This window comes from Panthera uncia, assembly GCF_023721935.1.
Source record: "Panthera uncia isolate 11264 chromosome C1 unlocalized genomic scaffold, Puncia_PCG_1.0 HiC_scaffold_3, whole genome shotgun sequence".
Taxonomy (NCBI): Eukaryota; Metazoa; Chordata; class Mammalia; order Carnivora; family Felidae; genus Panthera; species Panthera uncia.
This window is the reverse complement of record NW_026057584.1, coordinates 26,342,323-26,367,100: the sequence shown is the minus strand read 5'-3', so window position 1 is coordinate 26,367,100 and position 24,778 is coordinate 26,342,323. Positions and strand designations below refer to the sequence as shown.

General features: G+C 36.7%; 1 long non-coding RNA gene across 1 annotated transcript in view; it reads left to right on the top strand.

The window, feature by feature from the left end:
- Positions 1–24,778, top strand: part of LOC125911238 (uncharacterized) — a 64,620-nt gene that overhangs the window by 38,921 nt on the left and 921 nt on the right. Inside the window, exon 3 of the long non-coding RNA XR_007454292.1 lies at positions 15,281–15,405. This is a non-coding gene — a long non-coding RNA (uncharacterized LOC125911238). The remainder of the gene's footprint in view (positions 1–15,280; positions 15,406–24,778) is intronic.

Genomic DNA, 24,778 nt, shown 5'->3' with positions numbered 1-24,778 from the left:
TTATTGCAGAGTTATTATAATACTGGAAAAATGAGAAGTATCCTAACTATTCATTAGTGTAGAATAATGTGTAAATAATGTAAAGAATAATGTAAGAATGTATAAATAAATATGTATTTGTATGATTTATTATATTAAATAGAGAATAATTTTACATATAAAATGGATCATATGGGGAGATGTAGTCAGGATTAAGGCAAACTAGAAATCATGCCCCATCCAAAGGGGACACTGTCTACTTGGGGCTAGCCCATTATTACCGTGGAAGAATGCTTATGCAATTGTAGATCTTCCAATTTTTCAAGCACAGTCAAAAGTTATAATTTTATATAAAACACACTAATATTTGAATATTTGTAAGTAATTAAAAAAGAAATCCACTATGCAGAGCTAACAAAGTGGGACTATATTTGCTTCAGTTAGCATGTTATTTAATTTGCTTCTTGTATAGTACAGATAATGTCAACTCTAAGGTATTAAAAGTTTGGGATAATTCCATTTGATTTTGGATTTGTCTTTTCCTATAGTTACATTTGAGTTTATTGGTTCACATTAAAGCTATAGTGTTTTAAGTATGGTAATGGACAACATTCTCCAGCTTGTATGCAGCTGACTACAATGTGTTAATGCTGGGCATTAAGTTAAAGGAAAGAAGGGTGGGGTGTAAGAGTGGAATGGTGTAGACAAGGGCTAGATATTGTTTTCTGTAATTGCTTTAGATTTTTATTCAAATAGTGCTAATTAAGTGCTTCATATAACACTAAAGCATACATGTAACTGGGTGATGATAAACTCGGGCTGCCATATGTCTATGGAACACCTGGGTGGCTTTGAATAAGCCTTTTCCTTTACTTAGGGCTCTAGCTTTTCCTGATGGGATGACCATGTTTTGGTTGTTCTATCACAGGCACTCAGCTCAGTCACAGATTCATTAAAATTTGTTTAATTAATACATGTATTGGGGTGCCTGGGTGGCTCAGTCAGTTGAGTGTCCAACTCTTGATTTCAGCAGATGTCAGGATCCCAGAGTCGTGGGACTGGGCCCCACGTTGGGCTCCTTGCTCAGTGTGGAGCCTGCTTAAAATTCTCTTTCTTTCTTCTTCTGTCCCTCTCCCCCATCATGTGCATGCTCTCTCTCTCGTTCTCTCTCTCGCTCTCTCTCAAATTAAAAAAACAAAACAAAAAAACAAAAAACAAACCCTAAAGGATACCCACTTTAAAAAATAAAATAAATGTGTTAAAAAATAAGTAAACTCATATATAAAGTGAAGAGCTTAGTTTAAAACCATGCTGTGTTGCAATTTCCAGAATTCACATCTTGAAATACATAATGCTATGATGATGTTTCTCACCTAGCTGTGCAACCAGATTAACATTTATAAAGTGCATTTTAGAATAAAACCAGAAGATGGCAATAGAGTAACATAAATCTTAACAGTAGAGGCATTTATGTAGTTTTTCCTAGCCCTTGTCCTTCAATATGCTTATATTGGCTACTTATCCAAACTTTGTCTCAAAATTCTTACAAATAGTTTATTTTGCAAGTAGACTGAAATTCATACTTAAAAAAAAAAAGAAAGAAAAAAGAAAGTCAGTGACAACAAAACCTTACCTGATATCAGCATTCTCTTGTTCTGTGCAAAAGAATCCTCAGGACCCTTTTTTTTCCCCGAAACTTAATTTTCTCTTATGTAAAATAGGAGGAATAATAGCTGTTATTTTGTGGTGATATTGTAAGGATTAGATGAAATGATACATTTAGCTCAGTGCCTGACATGTAATATGAAGCTAAAAAATGTTAGCTATTATTCTTCCCACTAAACTAAGGTGGAAGAAATTTGTGTTGTACTGTTGACCCTTGAACAACACAGGTTTGAACTGTATGGGTCCACTTACATGTGGATTTTTTCCCATAAATACAGAACAGTACTATAAAATGTATTTTCTCTTCCTTATGGTTTTCTTAACATTTTCTTTTCTTTAGCTTACTGTATTGTAAAAATACAGTAGATAACACATATAACATATAAAATATGTGTAAATCTACTGTTTATGTTATCAGTAAGGCTTCTAGTCAATAGGAAACTATTAGTAGCTAAGTTTTTGGTAAATCAAAAGTTATATGCAGATTTTTAAGTTGCCCCTAACCCCACATTATTCAAGGGTCAACTGTAGTTTTGAAAAAACACTAACCATTAGATTCTGTCAAAACATTTTTTGTTGCTTCTTAAGTATATAATTGAAACAAAATAAAATAAATAAAAATTTCCAAGAACAGGTTGCATGTTTCTATTTATGGTGGACACTAATTACTCCCATTATGTCAGAGATAGGTAGAGTGTGGTGTTTTATTTAGAGTGTTTTCCTTTCTTTGCCACAGATACTTTATCCTTAACATGGTGCATTCAATCTCCTCTAATCAGTTTGTGAAGTAAATGCAGGCTCATTTCCACTCATTGATGATGTGATTATAGCTTTATAGAGCAGAACTTGTGAAGTGATCTCATTGTGTCAGTAAAGGTAGTAAAAATATCAATAAACTGAGATCTTTCTATTGCTGGACCTGAGAGATCTGGTACTCTATAGGAATATGTTAAGTTTTGCATTTTAATTTGCATAAAATAACAAACTGGATTCAGATTAGCAGAGGGGGCTCCAATCTATAAATTAAAAGAGAGAGAGATACACACACACACACACACACACACACACACACACACAGAGAAAGAGAGAGAGAGAGGCAGAGACAGAGACTCACAAAGAAAACTACCATTAAGGGTGACTTTTCTTCATAGAAGTCTGTGTGTCTGTAGAGAGAAATTAGCACCATTATTGATAATTTCTTTCATAACAGTTAAAGCAGAGAGTAGTGAACTGTAGTACACAGAATTATCCAATTCACTGTCTTTATAGACATGTTACCTGTACACTGTCATTTTTTCTCCTTATGAAATCTACACAGTACCAATAATTGATGCTAAGTACTTTCCATTTTTCCATTTAAATACCAAAGTTCTATGAAGCCAGAGGTTCTCATGTTTGGCTGCACATTAGTGACCTTCGAGGGTTTTAAAAATGCCAGAGTCTCATCCGGATTTCTTAAATTAGAATTTCCGTGGGCAAGAATATAAATTATTTTTTAAAAAGCATTTCCAGGTGATTCTACTATGCATCTAGGATTGAGAACAACTGAGCTAAGTATTATTAGTATTCGTGAGACTAACACTTCTAGCTTGGCCTTGAACAATCTTTTATCAATTCTCATCCCATTTTCTCTAGCTTTTGTGCAAACGTGTTCCAGTCTCCTCAGCTTTCCCGCCTGTATCTTTTGCCAGGCCTATCCTACTTAACCAGATCTAGTTCATCTGATGGGATTTCCTCAGTTTCCCTCCTCTCTATTCTCCACTGTGCCTCCACTTCATAGATCCAGTTCTCTCCCTTTGTCACAAAGGCAGACACGTCCTTTTTCCTTTCCAGAGGCTTTCTCCTCCACTTCAAACTCTCCCACTTCCTTCAAGACCATCCTCTTTCAATGATCCTCTTGTGTCTTGAATTTTCAGTTCAAGCTCTACAAACTTTTGAGTGTCCCCTATGTGCCCGGAGCTAGGGCTACAAAGGAGAATGAGATAGTTAAGGAGTGCAGTCAAGAAGGAGAGACAAAAATACACACCTAATTATATTGTCGTGTGATTTGGACATGGAAAATATGCAAAGAGCACAGAAATAGCAAAAACGAAAGTGATTGCCAATTTTTCTGTCCCTAATCCCTTCTTTGCTGGAAAAAAGTCAGTTTTGTAGTATTGTAAACGGCAATTACTCTCCCTTGATTTTTAAATTAATTGTCCTTTTCTTCCGTGTCTTTTCTTTCTTTGCCAAGTTTCTTAAAAGGGTAGCTCACATTCTCTGTCTTTAGTTTCTTAGTCTTCTTCTTCTAGCATCCATTTTTACTGCTAACATTTCCTGGCTCACCAGTAGCCTTGCTGTTCAATAACCTAACTCTCAACAGTATCACACACATTGAAACTTTCATTTTTGCTGACTTATGTGATATTACAGTCCCTTCAGTCTCCTCCTGACCTCTCTGAAAAGTCTTTGTCTATTTCTTATTTAGGTTCTTCTTCTTCCTCCCACCCATTAAATAGGTGCTCTTAAATATTCTAATTTAAGACTTCTGTCTTTTTCTGTACCTTTCTTTCCTTGAAGATCTCATCAAATGATTATTCCTATATAGAAAAACAATCTAAAATTTGGATTTCTAGTCTAATAAACAACACATTGAAGTTGGGAAGAGCAAAGTATATTTAAAAACATTTGATAAGTTTTAGATCAATTCAGTTTGATAAATTCCTAAGGTTCAGCTCTTTATTTCTAATTGGTGGTTATCTCTATATGCTCTCAAAAATCTATTTTGTCCTAAACTGATCTTTTAATTTATTCTCCTAAATTAATCTATTCATCTTTTTTTTTTAAAGAAAGTTTATTTATTTTTGAGAGAGAGACAGAGACAGAGACAGAGCATGAGAAGGGGAGGAGCAGAGAGAGAGGAAGACACAGAATCCAAAGCAGGCTTCAGGCTCCGAGCTGTCAGCACAGAGCCTGATGCGGGGCTCCAACCCATGAACTGCGAGATCATGTCCTGAGTAGAAGTTGGTCGCTTAACTGACTAAGCCACCCAGGCGCCCCAATCTACTCATCTTTTGAACATATATGGACCAAATAATCACCAGGTACCATGTACTCTAGCCACAAGGGATACATACATTGTTGAACAAAGATGATCTGATTGCCTTTCTCAATAAAGATTACCCTCTAAGGAGTTCCTGATTTATCACAATACTGTTTACCATTTTTTTTAGATATCTAGGTCTAATAACTGACTTCTCATTCATTGATCAGGTCTTTAATATTTTACCTTCCCAATGTCTCTAGCATAACTGGATCATTGTGATATTCTCTGAATTGCTTTTCAATGTCTTCTTGTCCAAAAAAATATTCCTAGAGCCCTACTCTGAGCATTTTATACTTCTGTTTGAATACCTTCAATAGTTTCCTTTTAAAAAAAATTTTTTTTAATATTTATTTATTTTTGAGAGAGAGAGAGACAGAGCATGAAGAGGGAGGGGCAGAGAGAGAGAGGGAGACACAGAATCTGAAGCAGGCTCCAGGCTCTGAACTGTCAGCACAGATCTGACAAGGGGCTCAAACTCATGAACTGTGAGATTATGACCTGAGCCACAGTCGGATGCTTATCCTACTGAGCCACCCAGATGTCCCCTTTCTTTTTTTCTTTTTTTTTTTTTTTTAAGTAGGCTCTACATCCCACGTGGGGCTCAAACTCATGACCCTGAGATCAAAAGTTGCATGCTCTACCAACTGAGCCAGCCTGGTGCTCCCAGTGGTTTCCATTTCACTTCTCTGCTCACTTTCAGTGGGTTCAGAACCCATAGGCCAATATGCAGGATCTTCTTCAGTAAGGCCCCGCTTCCCTTGCCAGCATTTTCTTGTGTTGCTCTCTTTCAGTACACACCTGTTCCAATCAGACTGGTCACTTCGCTGCTCCCTGAGCACACATTTCACTTATTTTTTTTTTTACTTCTGGGCCCTTACTCTTTCCATGTGTTCTGTAAGATGTGGCCTCCTCTCTTTTCTTATTTATTGGAATCCAAGCCACTTGTAACAGTTTGGCTCAAATACTACCTTCTTTCTGAACCCCTTTGCCTCTGCACAACATAATCTCCTTTACTTAGAAATTGCTGTAAGGATTGCTGTTATCATTGGTTTTTTTTTCCTAGAACTTTTTGGTTACCCCCTATTGCATCCATAATATACTATCTGCATTTATCTTTCTGGTAGCAATATGAATACATAAGACCAACATCCCCAATTCAAGTTTTTTCTGTAGGACCTGTCCTTTCATTGCTCAAGCTGACCAAGTTATTTCATATTATTAGGTATTTCTGTACTTTTTAATAAGAGGAATAAAGTAAAGAACATACATTGCTCATCAAAAAATTGAGTCACAATAACTCATTATATGAATTATTTTACTAATCTGAATTCATAAAGTTAGAAAGAATTGCATGTGGGTTTATAATTTTCCATGTTAGTCAATTAGTGGTATTTTTAGTTTACTTATTATTTCCATTTGAAATAAATTAGTAGATATGAGAAGCCAGCATGTAAACTGAAGTGCTTAGGAATAAAAGAGTATGATATCTACAACTTAGTTCCTTATGTGCGTGCACGAGAGGGAATGATAAAGTAAATGTGGGAAAATGTTAGTGATTACAAATACAGTGAAGTATACATGGGAGTTCTTTGTACTATTCTTGCAACTTTCTTATAAGCTTGAAATTGTTTTACAGTAAATTAAAAAAATTAATCCGGGGTATAAATATCTTTCCTCTAGTTCTTTGTGTTGAGGATAATGCCCAAATAAATTCTGTTGAATGTTAATAAATAAAATTTAAAAATCTTACAACTTTTAAACCCTTAAAATTTCTTTTAAAATTCTTTAAAACAAAAAATTTTAACTCAAAAGAACAATAAAACATTTCTTTTATATTTAAAGATTACTTGGATAGCCTTTATTTTTTATTTTTTTTGTATGACAAATAAGCAAATATTTTTCAGTAAATATTTACTGAAATATCTACTTTGTGCTAGGCACTGTTCAAGGTGCTGCACACAGTCCCTGCCCTTATGAAGTTAAATTCTGCTGGGGGAGGGAGGTGCTGATAAATGAACAAATGATGGCGTATCTGAAGATGATAAGATCTACAGGGATGAATGGAGCAAAACAAGAAAGATAGGTGGTCAAGGTCAGTGTATGGTTCATCTGAGCAGAGATTCATAGGAAGTAATGTAGTGAGCCAAGAGTGTAATCAGTGAAGTGTTGTCCAGTTAGGAGAATAACAGAGGTAAAGACCCTATGTGCTCACCATATTCAGAAAACAGAAAGGGGACTGGAGTAGCAAGCAAAGAATGTGCTAAAGGGAAAATGATTAAGGGACGAAGTGAGAGATGTAGTGGGAGCCAGACAATATAAGACCTTACAGCACATTGTAAGGTCATTGGCTTTTACTCCAAGTGAGCTGGAAATGGATTGGAGAGTTTTAAGCAGGGAGTGAGATAATTCCATTTCTATTTTAAAAAGGATAATTGTGGCCGTGTTGTAGAGAATAGATTGTAAGATGGACAAGATGGAAATTGGTAGATGAATTCAGAGGCTATTGCTATAATCCAGTTGAGATATAGTAGCTTGAACACCAGGGTTCTAGCATTTGTGGTGGAGTGAGGAAAGGTCAGAATTTGAGTCTATTCTAAAGATAGAGTTGACAAGATTTGTTAAAAGATTGGGTGTGCCAAGTGAGAGAAAAAAGACCAATCAAGGCTGATTCCAAGGTTTTTCACTGAGATGGGGGATAATGTGTGAGGAGGAGACTTTGGAGGGGGAAAATCAGAATATTAGTTTTGAATATGCTATGTTTGAGGTAACTGAGACATTTCCATGAAGAGGTTGACCAGAACTTAGATATATGAACCTGGAGTTCAGACGAAAGAACTGGCCTGGAGAATCAATTTGGGAGTTATTAGCACATAGATGGTATTTAAAGTTATAAGACTGGATGGGATCCCCTAGGAAGTGAATGAAGAAAAAAGCCAATGACTGAAGTTATGAAAACAAGTGAACTTTCAGGAGATAGAAGGAAAACCATGAAAGTAGCAGAGTCCTGAAGTAAGCGTTTCAAGGAAGAGGAACGATTGACTTTCTCAAATGCAACTGAAACATCAATTAAATTGCGGACTGAGAATTCACTTATGAAATGAAGTGCTTTGATCAGAACAGTTTTGGCGGAGTGGTGGGAGAGAAAGTCCAGTGGGTTCAAAAGAGAGAATTAGAAGGGAGAAATTAAAAACAATGAGTGGAGACAATGCTTTACTAGTTTCTCTGTAAAGGGCAGCAGAGAATTAGGGAAGAGCTAGAAGAGAGAGTTACATCAAGAGGTAACTTTTTGAAAACATGGGAGGTATTACAATTGTGTATATTGATGGAAATGATCAAGTAGAGAGTGAATATTAATAATGGTGGTGGTGGAGGGATTGTAGAACCTATGTCCTTGAGGAGCCACCAGAGGATGGAATCCATGCACAAGTGAACAAAAGTGGCCACAGCTAGATTTTCCATAATAAAATGGAGATAAGGCAAAGTGTATGGGCACAGATGCATATAGGCTGGTAGAAAGGTTGGGGAGGGCTTGTGGAAGCTCTTTTCTGGTTTATTCTATTCTGTCAGTGATGTAGGAAGTAAGGGCATCCTCTGAGAGTGAGATGGGTTAGGAAGTTTAGAGATTTGAGAGGGGAGGAAGAAGTGAGAAATAGTCATCTAGAAGAGTGAGAAAGTAAATGTCTGAGGAAAATGTAATAGTTTTACTAAACCAACGTCATGGTTGGTTTACTAAACCAAAGTAAATTTAAATGGAGACTAGTCACCACCACTGTTTTTCTAGTCACTCTCAACCGTGCCAGGTGTCACAAAGTAGGCTGTGTGATGGATTTCACCAAGGTTGAGGTTTGGCCATGTGAGTACTACAGACAACAAAAGGGTGAGGAAATTGAAGCTGTGTACAGGGGTGTAATTATAATTATGGATCATGGAAGCTAAACTAGATAAAGTGTGAAGTGATGTGATAAAGGATGTGAAGGGGTGAGAGACAATAGAAAATCAAATGGAAATAAGATCTGTGGTTTGCTGAGTTGTTGGGGTCAAGCTACCAAAGACGGTGAGGAAGAAAATTAGGGAGTGCTATGAAGCTGAAATTTGAGATTTTGGAGGGTGTGTAGTGATGGGTGATGGCAATGGCTTAGGGCATGACCATATGAGTAGGTGGCTGAGACAAGGTTAGAGGACAAGATCATTGAAGTGGAAAGGGCCATGGTACTGTGAGGTCAAAATGTTAGAAAGATCATCTGAATGGATATTTGAATCCTCAATACTTGTGACAGGGAATGACCTAGGGATCTGTAGATGACTATGGTAAGAAGGGACAGCAGCTGACATGGCTTGATAGCAGGAACTTCAAAGCTGGAGTGTTCTAGGGTGAAGGGAGAATTTTCTGGAAGTGGCTCACTTCATCTCCAGATATAATATATAATATCATAGATATGATATATATGTATATGGGATTCAGTGTGGAAAAAAAATAGGTACTACTTGCAGGGCAAACCGAGTCTCTGGGGAAGATCAAATATTGGTTAGAATAAGAAGAGGAAGGGAACTTCAAGAGATTGAGGATATACTTTCTCTCTCACTCCTTCTCTCTCTAAACTGATCCAATGCATTTTCTTTTAAGAGATTAACAGTTGTTCATCCTACCACAAACTGTTTTAAGAATGTTGCTGTCAATCATTGCTACATTAACTTGAGATAAAATGTTTACGAAGTAACCTATATTTTCCTTATGAAGTACAGATTATTGGCAAAAGCAAGTTCAGTTGAATTCTCTAATGAAGTGTACTGTATGCCATTGAACCAATTAATCTAGAAGGCTTATGTAAGACTAAGATTTTTTTTGTAGCTAATCAGATGTTCTGAGCATAATTATCTGAATAAAGAGCAGTATTACTTAAAACAAGACAGAAATAATAGGATCACATCTGATAAATAGTTGCTTCATCTAAAAGTAAATTTTTTTTCTACCAAATGAGGATAAGCATTTGTAATTACATGGGAAGATTTCAAAGGAGACATCTGAAGAATGATGACTTCATTTGGATTTTAAACTCAGTTTGATACACATAACAACTTGGATGGACCTCAAGGAAATTATTCTGAGTGAAAAAAGCTAATCTTGTATGATTCCATTTTTATGACATTCCTGAAATAACACAATTATAGAGATGGGGAATAGATTGAACGTTAGAGATTTGGGAGAAAGAGTGAGTGAGTTTAACAAATTTTTTTTTAATGTTTATTTAGTTTGAGAGAGAGAGAGAGAGACAGAGCACGAGTGGGGGAGGGGCAGAGAGAGAAGGAGACACAGTATCTGAAGCAGGCTCCAGGCTCTGAACTGTCAGTACCGAGCCCAACTTGGGGCTCAAACCCATGAACCACAAGATCATGACCTGAGCAGAAGTCGGACACTTAGCTGACTGAGCCACCCAGGTGCCCCAAGAGTGAGTGTGTTTATAAAGGAGTAGCAAGAGGAAGTTTTGTGGTTATGGCAAGGTTTTGTATTTTGATTATGGTGGTAGTTACATAAAGCTACACATCTGATAAAATTGCATAAAACCACATGCATACACACACACACACACACACACACACACACACACACACACAAATGAATGTCTATAACTGGTGATGTCTGAATAAGCTCTGTGGAGTATACTCATGTCAATTTCCTAGTTTTGTTATTATATAGTAGATATACAAGATGTCGATACTGGTGGAGGAAGAATGATTCATGGCAATTGCCTGCATATTTATTTGCAACTTCAGGTGAATCTACAAAACAAAAAGCTTATAAAAATCTTGCTAGATCTCAAGAAACATACACACAAACACAAAAAAATCATAAAAATAAGTAGATGCATGATTTAGAAATGAATAGTGAGTTGTGGGAGAAGAATGGCATCCAATTTAAAAGTAACACAAACAGGAGTGCCTGGGTGGCTCAGTCGGTTGAGCATCCAACCCTTGGTTTCCACTCAGGTCATGATTTCACGGTTTGTGGGTTCGAGCCCCACATTGGGCTTCTTGCTGACAGCGTGGATCCTGCTTGGGATTCTTTCTCTCTACCCCTTCCCAGCTTGCTCGCCCTCTCAAAATAAATAAATAAAAACTTAGAAAAAAAGTAACACAAAGAACCCTTTCCTATTTTCATGCCTTGTTGAACATGAATAATTATTAACTGCTATCCCAATAGACTTTCCAACATTTAAAGACTAGAAAAGTATTCTCAATACTTTCCACATATTTGTCTTATTAGCTCATCATTATCTAGCTTTTTTCCCCTACATTCTTGACATAATTTTCCTTGGACATGGGTTCCATAAACTCTACTGTGTTTACATGAAGAATTATTAATGCTTCTTCTAGTAGGCGATGATAGCAGTGTAGTCCGCTGTTTCCATTTTGCCTTGACTCTATGGAAATTCAGAGCTAATATATAAGAAATAAAAAATAAGATTTACATACAAGAGCAAAAGGCATTACTTTCATACATAAGTAAATTAATAAGAAAAATATCTTTTTTTTTTTAATTTTTTTTTTCAACGTTTTTTATTTATTTTTGGGACAGAGAGAGACAGAGCATGAACGGGGGAGGGGCAGAGAGAGAGGGAGACACAGAATCGGAAACAGGCTCCAGGCTCCGAGCCATCAGCCCAGAGCCTGACACGGGGCTCCAACTCACGGACCGCGAGATCGTGACCTGGCTGAAGTCGGACGCTTAACCGACTGCGCCACCCAGGCGCCCCAAGAAAAATATCTTTAAAATGTCATTAGAAGTAAATGAGGAGTACTCTTCCACTTACCCTGACTTTGGTTCTTCTGTGGCCCTCTCTGTTTTAGTTTTTCAGTAATTAATCTTACTTTGTTAGCATCCTGCCTCTGCTTGATCCTCTTTCAACTACCAGAGTGCCTCTCTTATACAATAATTTCTGTCTCTTTAGTTTCACTAGTCACCTATAGGAGAAATAAGAAAGATGTCTACAGCAGGTCCTAGGAAAGAATTCAGATTTTCTTAAGGCAGTGTATTGCTCTTTTGGCAAGACTATGTTCAAGTGTTTGATTCTGTTTATTTAAATGAGCACATTCATGGCACCCTGCTCAAAGTCTTAGAGCTAGTTAGACATAGACCCAGGGCTCAGCACTCTCCCTTCAGTGCTCTATCATATGTTTCATGAGGTTGGGAGATGAATTGTTCATATACATGCATGTTGCTGACACTAGCAAATTGTGTAATAATTTTTAAATGCAAGGAATAATTATCTTTTGAAATTTAATTGTAGTAAAAGTACTTCTTGAAAATGTATTGCAGTAATGGTATATATATATATATGTGTGTGTGTATATATATATATATATATATATACACATATATATGTGTATGTATATATATCAGTTTGTATGTTTAGACAATATCCCATTTAGTAAGCATCATTATATGAAGAGTCTTTCATTATAACAGGTTTTCTAGGTCCTTGTGGATAGCAGATGATAACAATGATTTACATTTATCCGGTGCTTTTATAGTTTCTCAAATATTTCCATTTGATAATTCACAGCAACCACGTAAAATAAGCAGAATTGATTTTGCCACCATTTTGTGGCTTAGAAAATTGGCGTTGGCCAGAACCCGTGGCAATGCTGGGATTAGAACCCAGACGCTTTGCTGTTGAACCTTGTGCTCTTCTCACTAAATCAAAGTGTTTCTCAAGTCAGCAAATGTTGCTGAAAGACTCGTGGAGGAACAGGTTGTATGTCTTCACTTGCTGCCGCCTCTGTGAGGAGAAATGGCACATCTTAAGGGCAGGACAGTGCAACTTAAGGTGAACGTGGATCCTGGAAGTATAGTTGAAATCTGGCAGTATATAAATATTTATCCTTCAATTTATGGATTAAGGTATTATTCAAACTATAAAATATTATTTCACAAATTATTTCATGGAAAGTTATGTCCAGCATTGAGATAATATACAGGACTATTTCGTGATTGTAGGATTATGGCTTCTGTCTAAGGGATACTAATCTATGCCTGATCATGTCTGGCAAATTAGGTGAGAGGGCTTTTCAGAAGCTCCTTTGCACAAGGATCCAGGGGTCTTCTGGGATCACTCATTGAAGAAATTGGTGGTGTGCACAATGCATTTGATTGAGGAAGAGAGCCATGATTCTTGATTCCGAGAAGGTGGAGGGAAGGGTGGCTCTGAAACTGCACAGTGTGGGTCTCTTGGTTTGGTTCCTTGCTCCAGCCTCACTAAGTAGATACATGTGCCATGGGTTGCTGCAGCCCTTGTAGTGCTGTTGTGCAAACTAGGAAAAGGCACCGCCTTTGGTCACATGCGGCCCCAGCAGCACAAGGCTCAGTGGCTCAGCAAGATAATGCAGACTTTGTGAGAAGAAAAAGACTTCTCATCCTCCAAGGAGATGTAGCTCCTAGAAGTGTGGGCACTAACAGTCCATACTCGACTCTTCATTTGGGGACCAATTGTGTACTCTTATGCAGTTGCCCTAACATGCCCTATTTGGGGAGGTTATAAAATTGTACCTTAATAAAAACTAATTTCATTTAGACTATAAAATGTTGACCACATCAGCAGCAGTAGGTAGGGACCCTTCCATAGAACTTAACATAAGGGTGAGGAGTGACATTGTCTCCTACTTTTATTTTTATTTATTTTTTTAATGTTTATTTATTTTTGAGACAGAGAGACAGAGCATGAATGGGGGAGGGGCAGAGAGAGAGGGAGACACAGAATTGGAAGCAGGCTCCAGGCTCTGAGCCGTCAGCCCAGAGCCCGACATGGGGCTCGAACTCACGGACCGCGAGATCGTGACCTGAGCTGAAGTTGGACGCTCAACCGACTGAGCCACCCAGGCGACCCTCTCCTACTTTTAAATAGAAAACTGTGTTGTTCTGACAACTTAAGAGACTTTGGTCGCTCCATAGGGGCAAGAGAATAGTGGTGTCCAGCTACATGGCCATATGCAGCAGACACACAGTGGCAAACTGTAGGTGTCCAAAAACATCCTGGTGTCCAGTGGGTGCCTATGGAAAATGGCACTTACACAGCAGAGTTGGTAGGATTTAGCAGCTGCCACCAAGCTAAGGTGCATGGTGGTTTGTACTAGATGTACTTACTCAGTAAGGCAGTGGTGAGGCTCAGCATGGGGGACTTGAATACACAACTGTGAAAAAGACCTGGGGACTTCCAGAAACAACTGCTGGGAGCAGGCAGTACCCTTTGTAGGAGCTTAGAGGTATTGCCTTAACAAGGTGGGGCGTTGGGGGCGGGGGGGGAGAAACATGAGTGAAGTCTGGGTTTTTGCTGTTATCATCTGCCCATCTGTTCCCACAATCTGGTGGGAAGCCTGGAGTAACTCAGGTTACACAAATAAAACATTAGAGATATGCTCCTTAATGTAGCTCACCCTTAATATTTTGCTCGAGGTCAAACATTAAAAGGATTTTAGGAAAAAAACATGTGTGATCCAGTGCCATTCCTATAAGAATATTATATTTTTCTTTTCTGGGAAAGAAAATTTGATAGGCTTGTACTTTTGTTCAAGCCACATCCAAATAATCCTATAATTAATTCTTAATGTAAGAAGGAATGATCCTCCACACCCCATAAATAGCTTTAATAAAAGCGAGCTGGCTGAACAGGTGCAAATTGACAAGGAGGTGATGAGGAGGGTCATTGCATAAGTGATGCACAAATAATAGGTTTTAGAATTTAACTGACTGGTTGAATTCAATGAAGAGGAAAATGACTTTTGGGGAGGTGAGAAAATCACTTAGAAAAGTTCTTTTGGTATTTGGTTTAGTAATTAATTTTGCAGAGAGAGGGCAATGACGCAGTACAAAGGCGGTGGCATAGCTACACAGTCATCATCGTCTTCTGCTGTGAAAGAGGTAGGATCACAAGGAATTAGAGTCCCAAAATAGCCATGCTTTTGAGTGGGCGGCCTTGATTGGGTACAAGCAGAAAACAGCTTCATTTAGCCTCACCACTCTTCTTGAGTCTCTCTGTTGAATCTCTTCCCTTCCGGATCAAATTTTCCATTTGTGATGTATCTCCCACTCACTCTTATGCAATAAAAACATTCCTGTTACTTTCCGGCACTATATTAAGGCATTTCTTAAAAGCATATACGACACTCTTCCTGAGAAAAATCCTACTAAATGTAGTTTTCTCCATCTCATTCCACAAAACATGACTGGTGTAGTTAAATGGACAAGGGAGGGGGAAGTTGTGAAAAGCAAGCCTTTCATTTGTTGACTTTGTCCCCTGTCTGATGGAAGACAGGTGACAGGAGGATTCCTAACAGAGACCATCTCCAGTTATAAATTATTTAATGGTCGTCCTGTTCCAAAACAGCACTATTAAAAGAGAACCACCAATGCATTTGCTTTACATAATTAGAGCTTGCAAGGTGAGGTAATAAGTGTCAGTAATTAAGTAAATCGGGACTTTTTCCTTGGAGGAGGAGAGCTTTAATCCTACTTTTTGAAACATGCTAATCCCCCTTCCGCTCTTCTCCACTTCAAAGGTTTGGGTCATTGCAATGACATTATCAGAGAACTGCCGCTGCTCTTCCTGCAAGCTCAGCATGGTGCTCTTGCTCTATACCACATGGAGTCCCTAGATACAGACTCAAATGTTTCCTCTTTTCAGGTAGGCCATTGTGGTGCCTTTATATGTGTTTGTTAAGAGGCCGATTCATATATTTTCCTTCCCAAAAGTATCTCATCCCTGTCACTATAGTAACATGTCTTTTCAGGATGACAACTTAGGTGACTCCCTAAATGCTGTGAGCAATTAAGGTAAAAGCCACAGTAGTTCACACCCTAAAATGTTGTATATTCAATTCCAGTGGGACCTTTTGGAGAGCATTCAGCACAAATATTGGAAGAAAAGTTAACCAGAGATATCATATTTATATGAACTATATGCAATTTAATTTAGTCATATTTATATGATATGGTATATTATATTATCTATATGATATATATATATATATTACCCGTAGCAAAACTTACAACACAGAGCCATAAGCTGCACATCAGAATAGCAGCTTACACCTAGAGAGTAATTATTATATATGCCAAATGCAGGCAAGATCACCCAGTCCTCACCATGCCTGGGAATGCAGTTTTATCCCTGTTTTTATAAAAAAGGAAACAGAAATTCAGCAAGATTAAGGGACTTGCTTATGATTTCCTATCTAAATCTTTCTGGCTTTTTAGCCCATAACCTTCTAACAAAACAGCCTGCCCAAAGAGCAAAACAAATGCAAATAACTTTTCTTATTACTTTATAAAACGGTAAGCAAGCCATCATTTATTCAATAAATATTTAATTTATAATTGTGTGTTCTACCTCACTCCAGAAAGGATGAGGAAGCTTATCAGAGTAAATATAGTAAACTGAATAGGTTATCAAAGGAAAAAAAAACCCACTACCTACAGGGAATATAAAAGCAAACTAGGTGAATCAAGAGAGATAAAGTTACCATAACATAGGTACAAAAACTGTCTGTATTGCAAGTGTGGACCCAAAGAGTTATGTAACAAAAGGAATGTTCTTTGCCTTTTAGTCTCAGTATTTGCATTATACATTTCCAGTTTTTCAACATGTTCTTTTAATTTATAATCGAATATCTAGTCAACCAACACATGAATATGGAATTGAGGCTGTCTTGCTGCTTTGGTACACTTAATAATTTCCATCTTTGTTGATTTGTTTTATATTTATGGAGCCTATGCTTTTATCAATATCACAAACACTTTCAATTTTCAGTTTTTAACTCATTTTTGTAGAATAGGTACAAAATGCAGTAAATATTCAACTAATTCCAGAAAGACAGAGGTGCAGGCAGTCCACTGAACAAATTCAGTGTTCCTGGCCAAAGGTAAACTTAGTTGGCAGGAAATGACAGAGAGAGATAGGTGGAAGCATCCATTTGACTAGAGGCCAAAAAACAACGAAACCCCCATATTAATTTAGCGTATGAAAAGAGATTAAAGAATTTCACTGAATAGTGTTTAAAAGAATAAGTTGTACAAAAGTTGAACCTCAAAGATTCGCACAGAAACTCATATCATAGAGTCCTTCTGGCACAGTTGCTGGAAATGGGTTGCAAATGTGTCCCATAGATCATGCGATATAGAAACTAAGTCAGTTACAGGTTTTACGGTGTCACAAAATTAGAAAAAAAAATCCATTATCCAGGACAAGTTTTCAAAGAGAAAATCTATGGGGTGCCTGGGTGGCTCAGTCAGTTAAGTGTCAGACTTCGGCTCAAGTCATGATCTTTCAGTTCATGAGTTCAAGCCCCGCATTAGGCTCTGTGCTGACAGCTTGGAGCCTGGAGCGTGCTTTGGAGTCTGTGTCTTTCTCTCTCTCTGCCCCTCCCCCGCTCACACTTTGTTTCTGTCTCTCTCAAAAATAAATAAACATTAAAAAAATTCAAAGAGAAAACCTATGCATACGAATATTTGATGTCTCTCCCTTTAAGAGTCAAGAGGATACCATTTTGGAAAGAAGTCTTCAATGGGTAGAATTGTTTCTTGTTTTCTACAACTTCTCTAGTAAAGTACAGAAATTTGCAAATGGCAACATTGACTTCTAAGCCTACCTAACAATCTGGAAACAAATTTGTATTCGGTACAGATTTTTTATTTGTATTCAAGCTTAGTGTAGTTCAAGAGACAAACAACACACACGATGAAATGATGGTACCACAATCAAGGAAAGAATGGCATGGGGTTTGAATTTCAATCCTGATTCTACAGGTTAGTATGAAGGGAATTTCAAGTGTCAGTTTGACCTCTGAAGTAAGGACACCCACCCTAAGATAGTTGAATTTATCATTATTATTACTATCTTGGGAGGGGTCCTCATATTTTCTATTATATTATGATGACCCTTGTTGATTTTGATTTTTTTTTCAGTTAGAACAGGAAAAAAATAGAATTTTGGTTGTTTAGAAAACTTTAGCTAATTCTCTTTTTATCTGGGTTTAGCAAACTCAGCAAATAATAAGTGTTAAACTCTTAGCCTAAAGCCATGTGAATTTCAAGGGAAATTAAATCTGTTTCTGATTTAGTTATACATTACTCATTGAAATATTATTTGGTGGAAAATGCTTGATGTCCAGAAACCTTATGAGCCATTTTATCATCTTTTTATTTGATCCAGGAAGTTGATTTTCATGGGTAGTAAATAAAGTTTATATCTGGAAAGATGAAACCATGAAGTCTATCAATATGGTTATTATAGTTTATACCACCAATCTTTGCAAACAGATTGAAATGGCTTAAAATAAAAGAAATTTCAATAGGACAGTTAAAGGTAAAAATTGAGATAAAAAAGATGTAAAGAAGAGGAAAATATTATATGGAGAGAATTGTAAAATATATCAAATTTGTTGTGAGCTTCCTGACCACCAAGGCAAAAGGCAAAGTAGATGGTTTTACGTGAAAACAGTCTGACACTTCCTTTCATCGTGGCTAGTGCACCCATCATGTTATGAGAGCAAAAACTAAGTAAAGAAACCAACAATACTGGAACACCTGTTTAGCAATAGTTCTCATAATAAGTAAAAACTTCAGCCTTCTTGCAAAGTACTTCCTAACAGAAATAGCTTTATCCCTGTCTTTTGAAATCACATGGGAAAATTTTATATTATATTATATTATATTATATTATATTATATTAATTATTATATTGTATTATTATAACCATAAACAACTGAAAAATGAAAACTGGGTAATGTGGTAATTACATGGAAATTTTCGTTAAATCTTTACTTTTGATATGGATACCCATTCCTTTTAAAACCTAAACCTCCTTACAATCTTTCTTTCAAGTAAACTGTCTTTTAAAAATGTTTTTGTTACCGTATCTTCCTTTTGACATTAGTTCTACTACTATTATGTGGTATTTCAAAATTCAAAGACTTCAAAATTAAAAAAAGTATTTATTTTGTTTTTAATTGCTAATCACAAAAGCAATATACCCCTACTATGAAAGTCAAGAATTCCTACATAAAGAAAACATGCAAACAAACAAGCAAAAATCTCATCATTATCCATATCGACATCAACAATACTTGTATCTTTCTTAGCCTTTTGAGTGTGTGTGTATATTTTGCAGCATAAAGTTTTATTGTGTTTTATTTGCTGTAACTTATAGAACTTGAATTTGGAATATTGAGACAAAAATCAACTGGAGAGATATACTAATTTTACTGGATTAAATATTGGTAGATTTTATTTGCCATGTGATGTTCAGGGGCTACAACTTAAGGACTTAAAAAAATTTTTTTTTAATGTTTATTTACTTTTGAGAGAGAGCGTGCCTGCACACAAGCGGGGGAGGGGCAGAGAGAGGAGAGAGACAATCCTAAGCCGGGCTAGAACTCACAAACTGTGAGATCATGACCTGACCCGAAATCAAGAGTTGGATATTTAACCTACTGAGCCGCCTAGGTGCCCCCACAACTTAAGGGATTTGACAGATAAATTCTAAACTCCTATATTCACAAGGGATCCACAAGGGAAAACAAGGCAGTGATTTGGATTACTTATCAATGTAATCCAATGGAGACGAAACCATTTTTGGAATTAAATACATGAAACAATTGGCTTAACCTATTCCGAGTTTTTTCTCAGCTTTCTCTGGTCTTCCCTGGTCTGTCCCTAGCCCTCTCCTTCCCTTTTTGCTTTGCATTCCCTCTCCCTACTTTCCATTTCTCTATAACATAATAGCCTTCTAAAATCCTATATTATTTATTTATGTATTTGGTTAGTTATCTGTTTTCCCACCTGCAGAATGGAAATCTATGATGACTGCTGTATTTTTATGTTTTGTTCATTGATGTGCTGAGATAGAACATGGCCCAATGAATAATTTTAAAATGTGATCAGTTCAGTATTGATCTTATAATATCTGACATTATTGAAATGGACTGATTTGATGAAGAAAACTCCCTAGACTCTCAGAAGCAACAAATTCATGGCATGCATGCCATTACTTACCCATCCTATCTTAGGGCAGACTTCACAATACTTATTTTGATGCTAATCAATCACAGCATTCTTTCCTGTTGAACTTGGGCATAGCCACATAATTCTGGTTAAAAAGGTGTTCCACACAAACACTACCAATCAAAAAGAGTTTGTGCCCATTTGTTACCTGGTCCTAGAAGGTGGTTATATACTTCAGAGTATAGGAATTGTATTCAGAGTTGTAGGAATTTTCATTTATTAATACATTCTTATGTAAATTAATTCATGAATACATTCACTGAACTTTTAGTGAATTGAATACCTATTGAGTTTATTATTCACCTAAAAATTCAGGATACACATGTCAATAGGACATGTTTTTTTTTGTTTGTTTTGTTTTTGTTTTTACTTCAAGATTGAGGGAAGGGAAGACATTAAATATAGTTTCATTCATCTATTTATTCATGCTTTTAAAAATATTTAATGCTAACCATGTGTCAGGCACTGTTCTACACTCTGGGGATACAGATATGTTGTGATGCAAACAAGTAATTATGCTATATTATACATATGGTAATAGATACAAGGTACTATAGGATACACATTGGTGAGGATTTCTGGGTGGATGAAGTGAGGAAAGGTCAATGGAAGAGGTGATAGCTGAGTAAAGTCTTAGATGTAACGGGCACCTGGGTGTCCCAGTCAGTAAGCATCTGACTCTTGATTTTGGCTCAGGTCATGATCTCATGGTTTGTGGGTTCCAGCCCTGAGTCAGGCTCTGTGGTGACAGCATGGAGCCTGATTGGGATTCTCTGTCTCTCTCTTTCTTTCTTTGCCCCTCTCAAAAATAAATAAACATTAAAAATGATATGAAATAATTTTTATCAGTAGGAACTTTCATAACAATTTCAAGAGGTGATGATTATAATACCTACCATTTCCTTTGTTTAGATTTCACAATAAATAGCTCTTCCATAGGCACTCTATCTATATTGCCTCATTTAACTCACACAGCGGGGCTTCCTAAGTATTCTATTTTATGTATGATGTAATCAATATTACATATCTAGGATGTGACAGAAAAGATTGAAACCTAAGTCAGAGCTCTTACCCACTGTACCATTCAGTATGATTGGGAGGAAGAGTAATTAAGAAGAAATACCAGGAGACAAAACTGAAAAAGTTCCTAAAAGCTCTTGTGTGTCTTGATAATTTCAGAATTTTATTCTCTCAGTAATGGGGAGTTATTAAAGATTTAACTCAGTACTCCATATAAACCCAGAGGATAGTACTAAAGAAACTGAGAAGAAAAATAGTTGAGTGCTTGCCACATGCCAAATACCTCACATTCTTAATTTATTTTAATCCATAAAACAATCCTTCCTTTTTAAAAGACATTTTATGGAAGATAAACTTGAGACTTGCAAAGGTTGAGTGATTGTGCCATGGTCACACAGCTACTGCTGTTACAGGAGTAGTAGCAGTAAGGATCAAACCCAAGCCTTGACTAAAGCACCCGCCCCTTAAGGTGCCCCTCAAGATCTTCCTAAGAATATCTAACTGATGACGATGGAAAAGTAAGCAAGAGAAACTACATGTTTGCTATTTGAACATTTCTGCTGAATTATGGTTCCAGTGAATCTTACCAGTGGTCATCAAATGATTATCATTAAGCACACTTTTATACAAGTTATGGGTTAAGTCTTTAATATATATATTTTAAGTATAAAAATTTTCTGCAAATATTTTTTTGCCAACCACTTTTTTTTAATGTTTATTTATTTTTGAGAGACAGAGCATGAGCAGGGGAGGGGAAGAGAGAGAGGGAGACACAGAATCTGAAGCAGGCTCCAGGCTCTGAGCTGTCAGCACAGACAGAGCTTGAACTCATGAACTGCAAGATCGTGACCTGCACTGAAGTCGATGCTTAACCAACTGAGCCACCCAGGCGCCCCTGCCCATCACTTTTAAATTCACTTTTTATTTTTTTAATTGTACCACTAAGCATTATTATCCATTACTACTCTTCTAATAGCATTATACTTATTCTTACCCTACACAATGAATATTATGAGATGAGTTGATTTTCTCCTTCATAGGTTGGAGGAAGACAATAGGAAAAGATAATCTTTCTTTTTTTTTAAGTTTATTTACTTTGAGAGAGAGAAAGAGTGAAAGAGTGTGAGTGAGGATGAGGGAGGGGCAGAGAGAGGAGACAGAATCCCAAGCAGGCCCCGTGCTGTCAGCATACAGCCTGATGCCGGGTTCTATCTCACAAACCATGAGATCATGACCTGACCTGAAATCAAGAGTTGGATGCTTAACCAACTGAGCCGCCCAGCCACCCCAGAAAAGGATAAGCTTTTTTGTTTTTTTTTTAAAAATAGAAAGAAAAGCCCAACTTATTTGCTACTCAAATTTTTCTTGGCCACCTATGTGATTACTGACAAAGGAATTTAACTTCTGTTATTTTTTAAAAGTTCAAGAAGAAGAGGAGTATTTCTACTTTTTTTTTTTTTTTTGAGCATTTCTGGGCAACTTCAAGATCTGTCCCTGAAAAGTCTGACTTTGTTCTTTCTCAGCAGGCCTACCCCTACATGTCTGGGGCTTACTCATTGAACTATAAAATTGAGATCATTGACTGAATTATTCCATCATTATGCTCTTCCTTAATTTCAGTTATTCTGGTAATTTAAGGGAACATACCACTTCAGTCTGGACTCCCGATACTTGCTGTTTAATCTCTTTTTTTGGAGGGGGTGGTATAGACTTGGTTCGCTAAATAAATCTATAGATTCATGGTTTCACTAGACTTAGAATTTAAAGGAAGACATTCTTTATCCATTCTATGATAAAGAATGTTTATGAAGTTCCAAGTTTTATTTGCCAGTATAGAAAAAAACATGTAAATATAGTTAGAAAAATATATGTTAAGAGCTCTTTCTGATATGTTTTTTGAGAAATATTACTATGAAGTCTCAAAAACTAATTTTTATTTCCCTGATTTAATAATTGTTTATTTTATTCATAGAGGGGAATAAATTAAGTTCCTGTATGCTAAGTTTCAAATATATATATATATACCTTGAGGCCCACAGTGTATAATATTACATTTTTTTTCAGGAAGGTAACTTGAAGGTAGTTAAAAAAACAAATTTGAGAATATTTGCTTATGCAGCACAGGCTTTCAAAAGTTATTTTTAAAGACTGAGGAATTAAGCACCTGTTGTTTCTGCCAGCTGGTATAGATGTTAAAAATTACTGTCACTCTCCCGCTCGCTGCTCTATTTTGCACCTGCTACTACTTGAGTTATGGGCATTTCACACATGGTAACTTAATAAGGTTAAGTCCCATGATAGTGTACAAGATGTTATTCCACTGGGAGTTAAAGCAGTTTTATAAGGTCTTCAGGGAAAAGCATTAAAGAGGAAGCTTGAGACTAAAACTTTAGTACCTTGTAGACACCACATTTTTCCAATTAAAAAACATTAAAGAAGTGTAAATGTTAAATAAGTGAAATTTAGTCACATATTCCGAAACAAAAATGAGTCTTTTATGATTGGATTATTTGTACCAGCCACCTTCTCTCCATGGTGACATTTGTCATTTTTGAAGAGCCTTTTTATTGCCTGATGTGACAACCGAATTAAATATATATTGAAACCTGTGCTGTTCAGTATGGTATTCATGAGCCACATGTAGCTATTTATATCAATAAAAAATTTAATTTCAGTCACACTGGACACATTTCAAGTGCTCAGGTGCCACATGTGGGTAGTGGTTACCAAATAGGACAATGTACATGAAGATTTCTATATTTACTGAAAGTTCTAGTAGGCAGTGCTGTGCAAAATTTCTGAATCCTGATCTTAGGAAAACGTCCTAGATCCTTGAGGCCATAGTGAATTTTCCTTAAAAGAGTGATTATAGGGGCACCTGGGAGGCTCAGTCAGTTAAGTGTCTGACTTCAGCTCAGGTCATGATCTCACGGTTCCTGAGTTCCAGCCCCATGTCAGACTCTGCTGACAGCTCAGAGCCTGGAGCCTGTTTAGTATTCTATGTCTCCCTGTCTCTCTGCTCCTCCCCCACTCACTCTCTCTCTCTTTCCGTCTCTCTCTCTCAAAAGTAAATAAACAAAAAAAATTTTTTTTTAAAAAGAGTGATTATAATGTCTCAACATCATCTTGGCTACAAAAGCATAGGTCAGAGTTGAAGCTGTTGGCTCCCCGAGCTCTGGGTACCCTTTGCTAAAGGTGGAAGGTCATGTTGACCTGAAGCACCCAAAAATTTCAGCTTCCAAAAATGTATAGGCAGACAGGTACTTTTCAGAGATTTTATAATCACATATATTACAGGTCTCTCTTTAGAGAGCGGGAGAACTATTTGTCACTTTATCTCTTACGTATAGATGACTATTAATTTGCAAATTCTTCCTCTGTTCTAAAGAAAAAAGTGATACCTGATAGCATGATGAGATTATAAAGTAAGTTTACACTCTGAACTTTTCAATCATTAGTCTTACCATTTAGGACAAGTGTTAAAAGGTTGAACCAAGATTCAGGGACATGGGCATGCAAAGTAGAGGGGTCATATTTGGAGACAGAATATAAATAGACAGGATCTTGAGTTCTTGAGTAACAGTCTCATGCAGAGAGGTTTTTTCAAGTAACCATGGAAAGGTCACTTTAAATTTTATCCTTGAAGACATTCAGTGAGAAGGATCAGGGCTTCGTAGGACTTTCTCTTATGAATAGGCTAGATTGTCACTAGAAGTGATAAGTCAAGGCATGTACACGATGATTTACACAAAACTGAAAAAACCTGCTTCATTCTTAAACTGCCTGGATAATTTATATTAAAATGTCTCTGATCCTACCTGAATTTCCTCAGTTCCCTATTTCATATTTTCAATAATATTTTGATGATGATTATTCCATTTGTGATTACTATGCAGACTGCAAGGATTTATTCTTTAGAAGCTTACAATTCATCCATATTCTGTACATTAACAAAAGACTTGAAAATTTAAAAATTA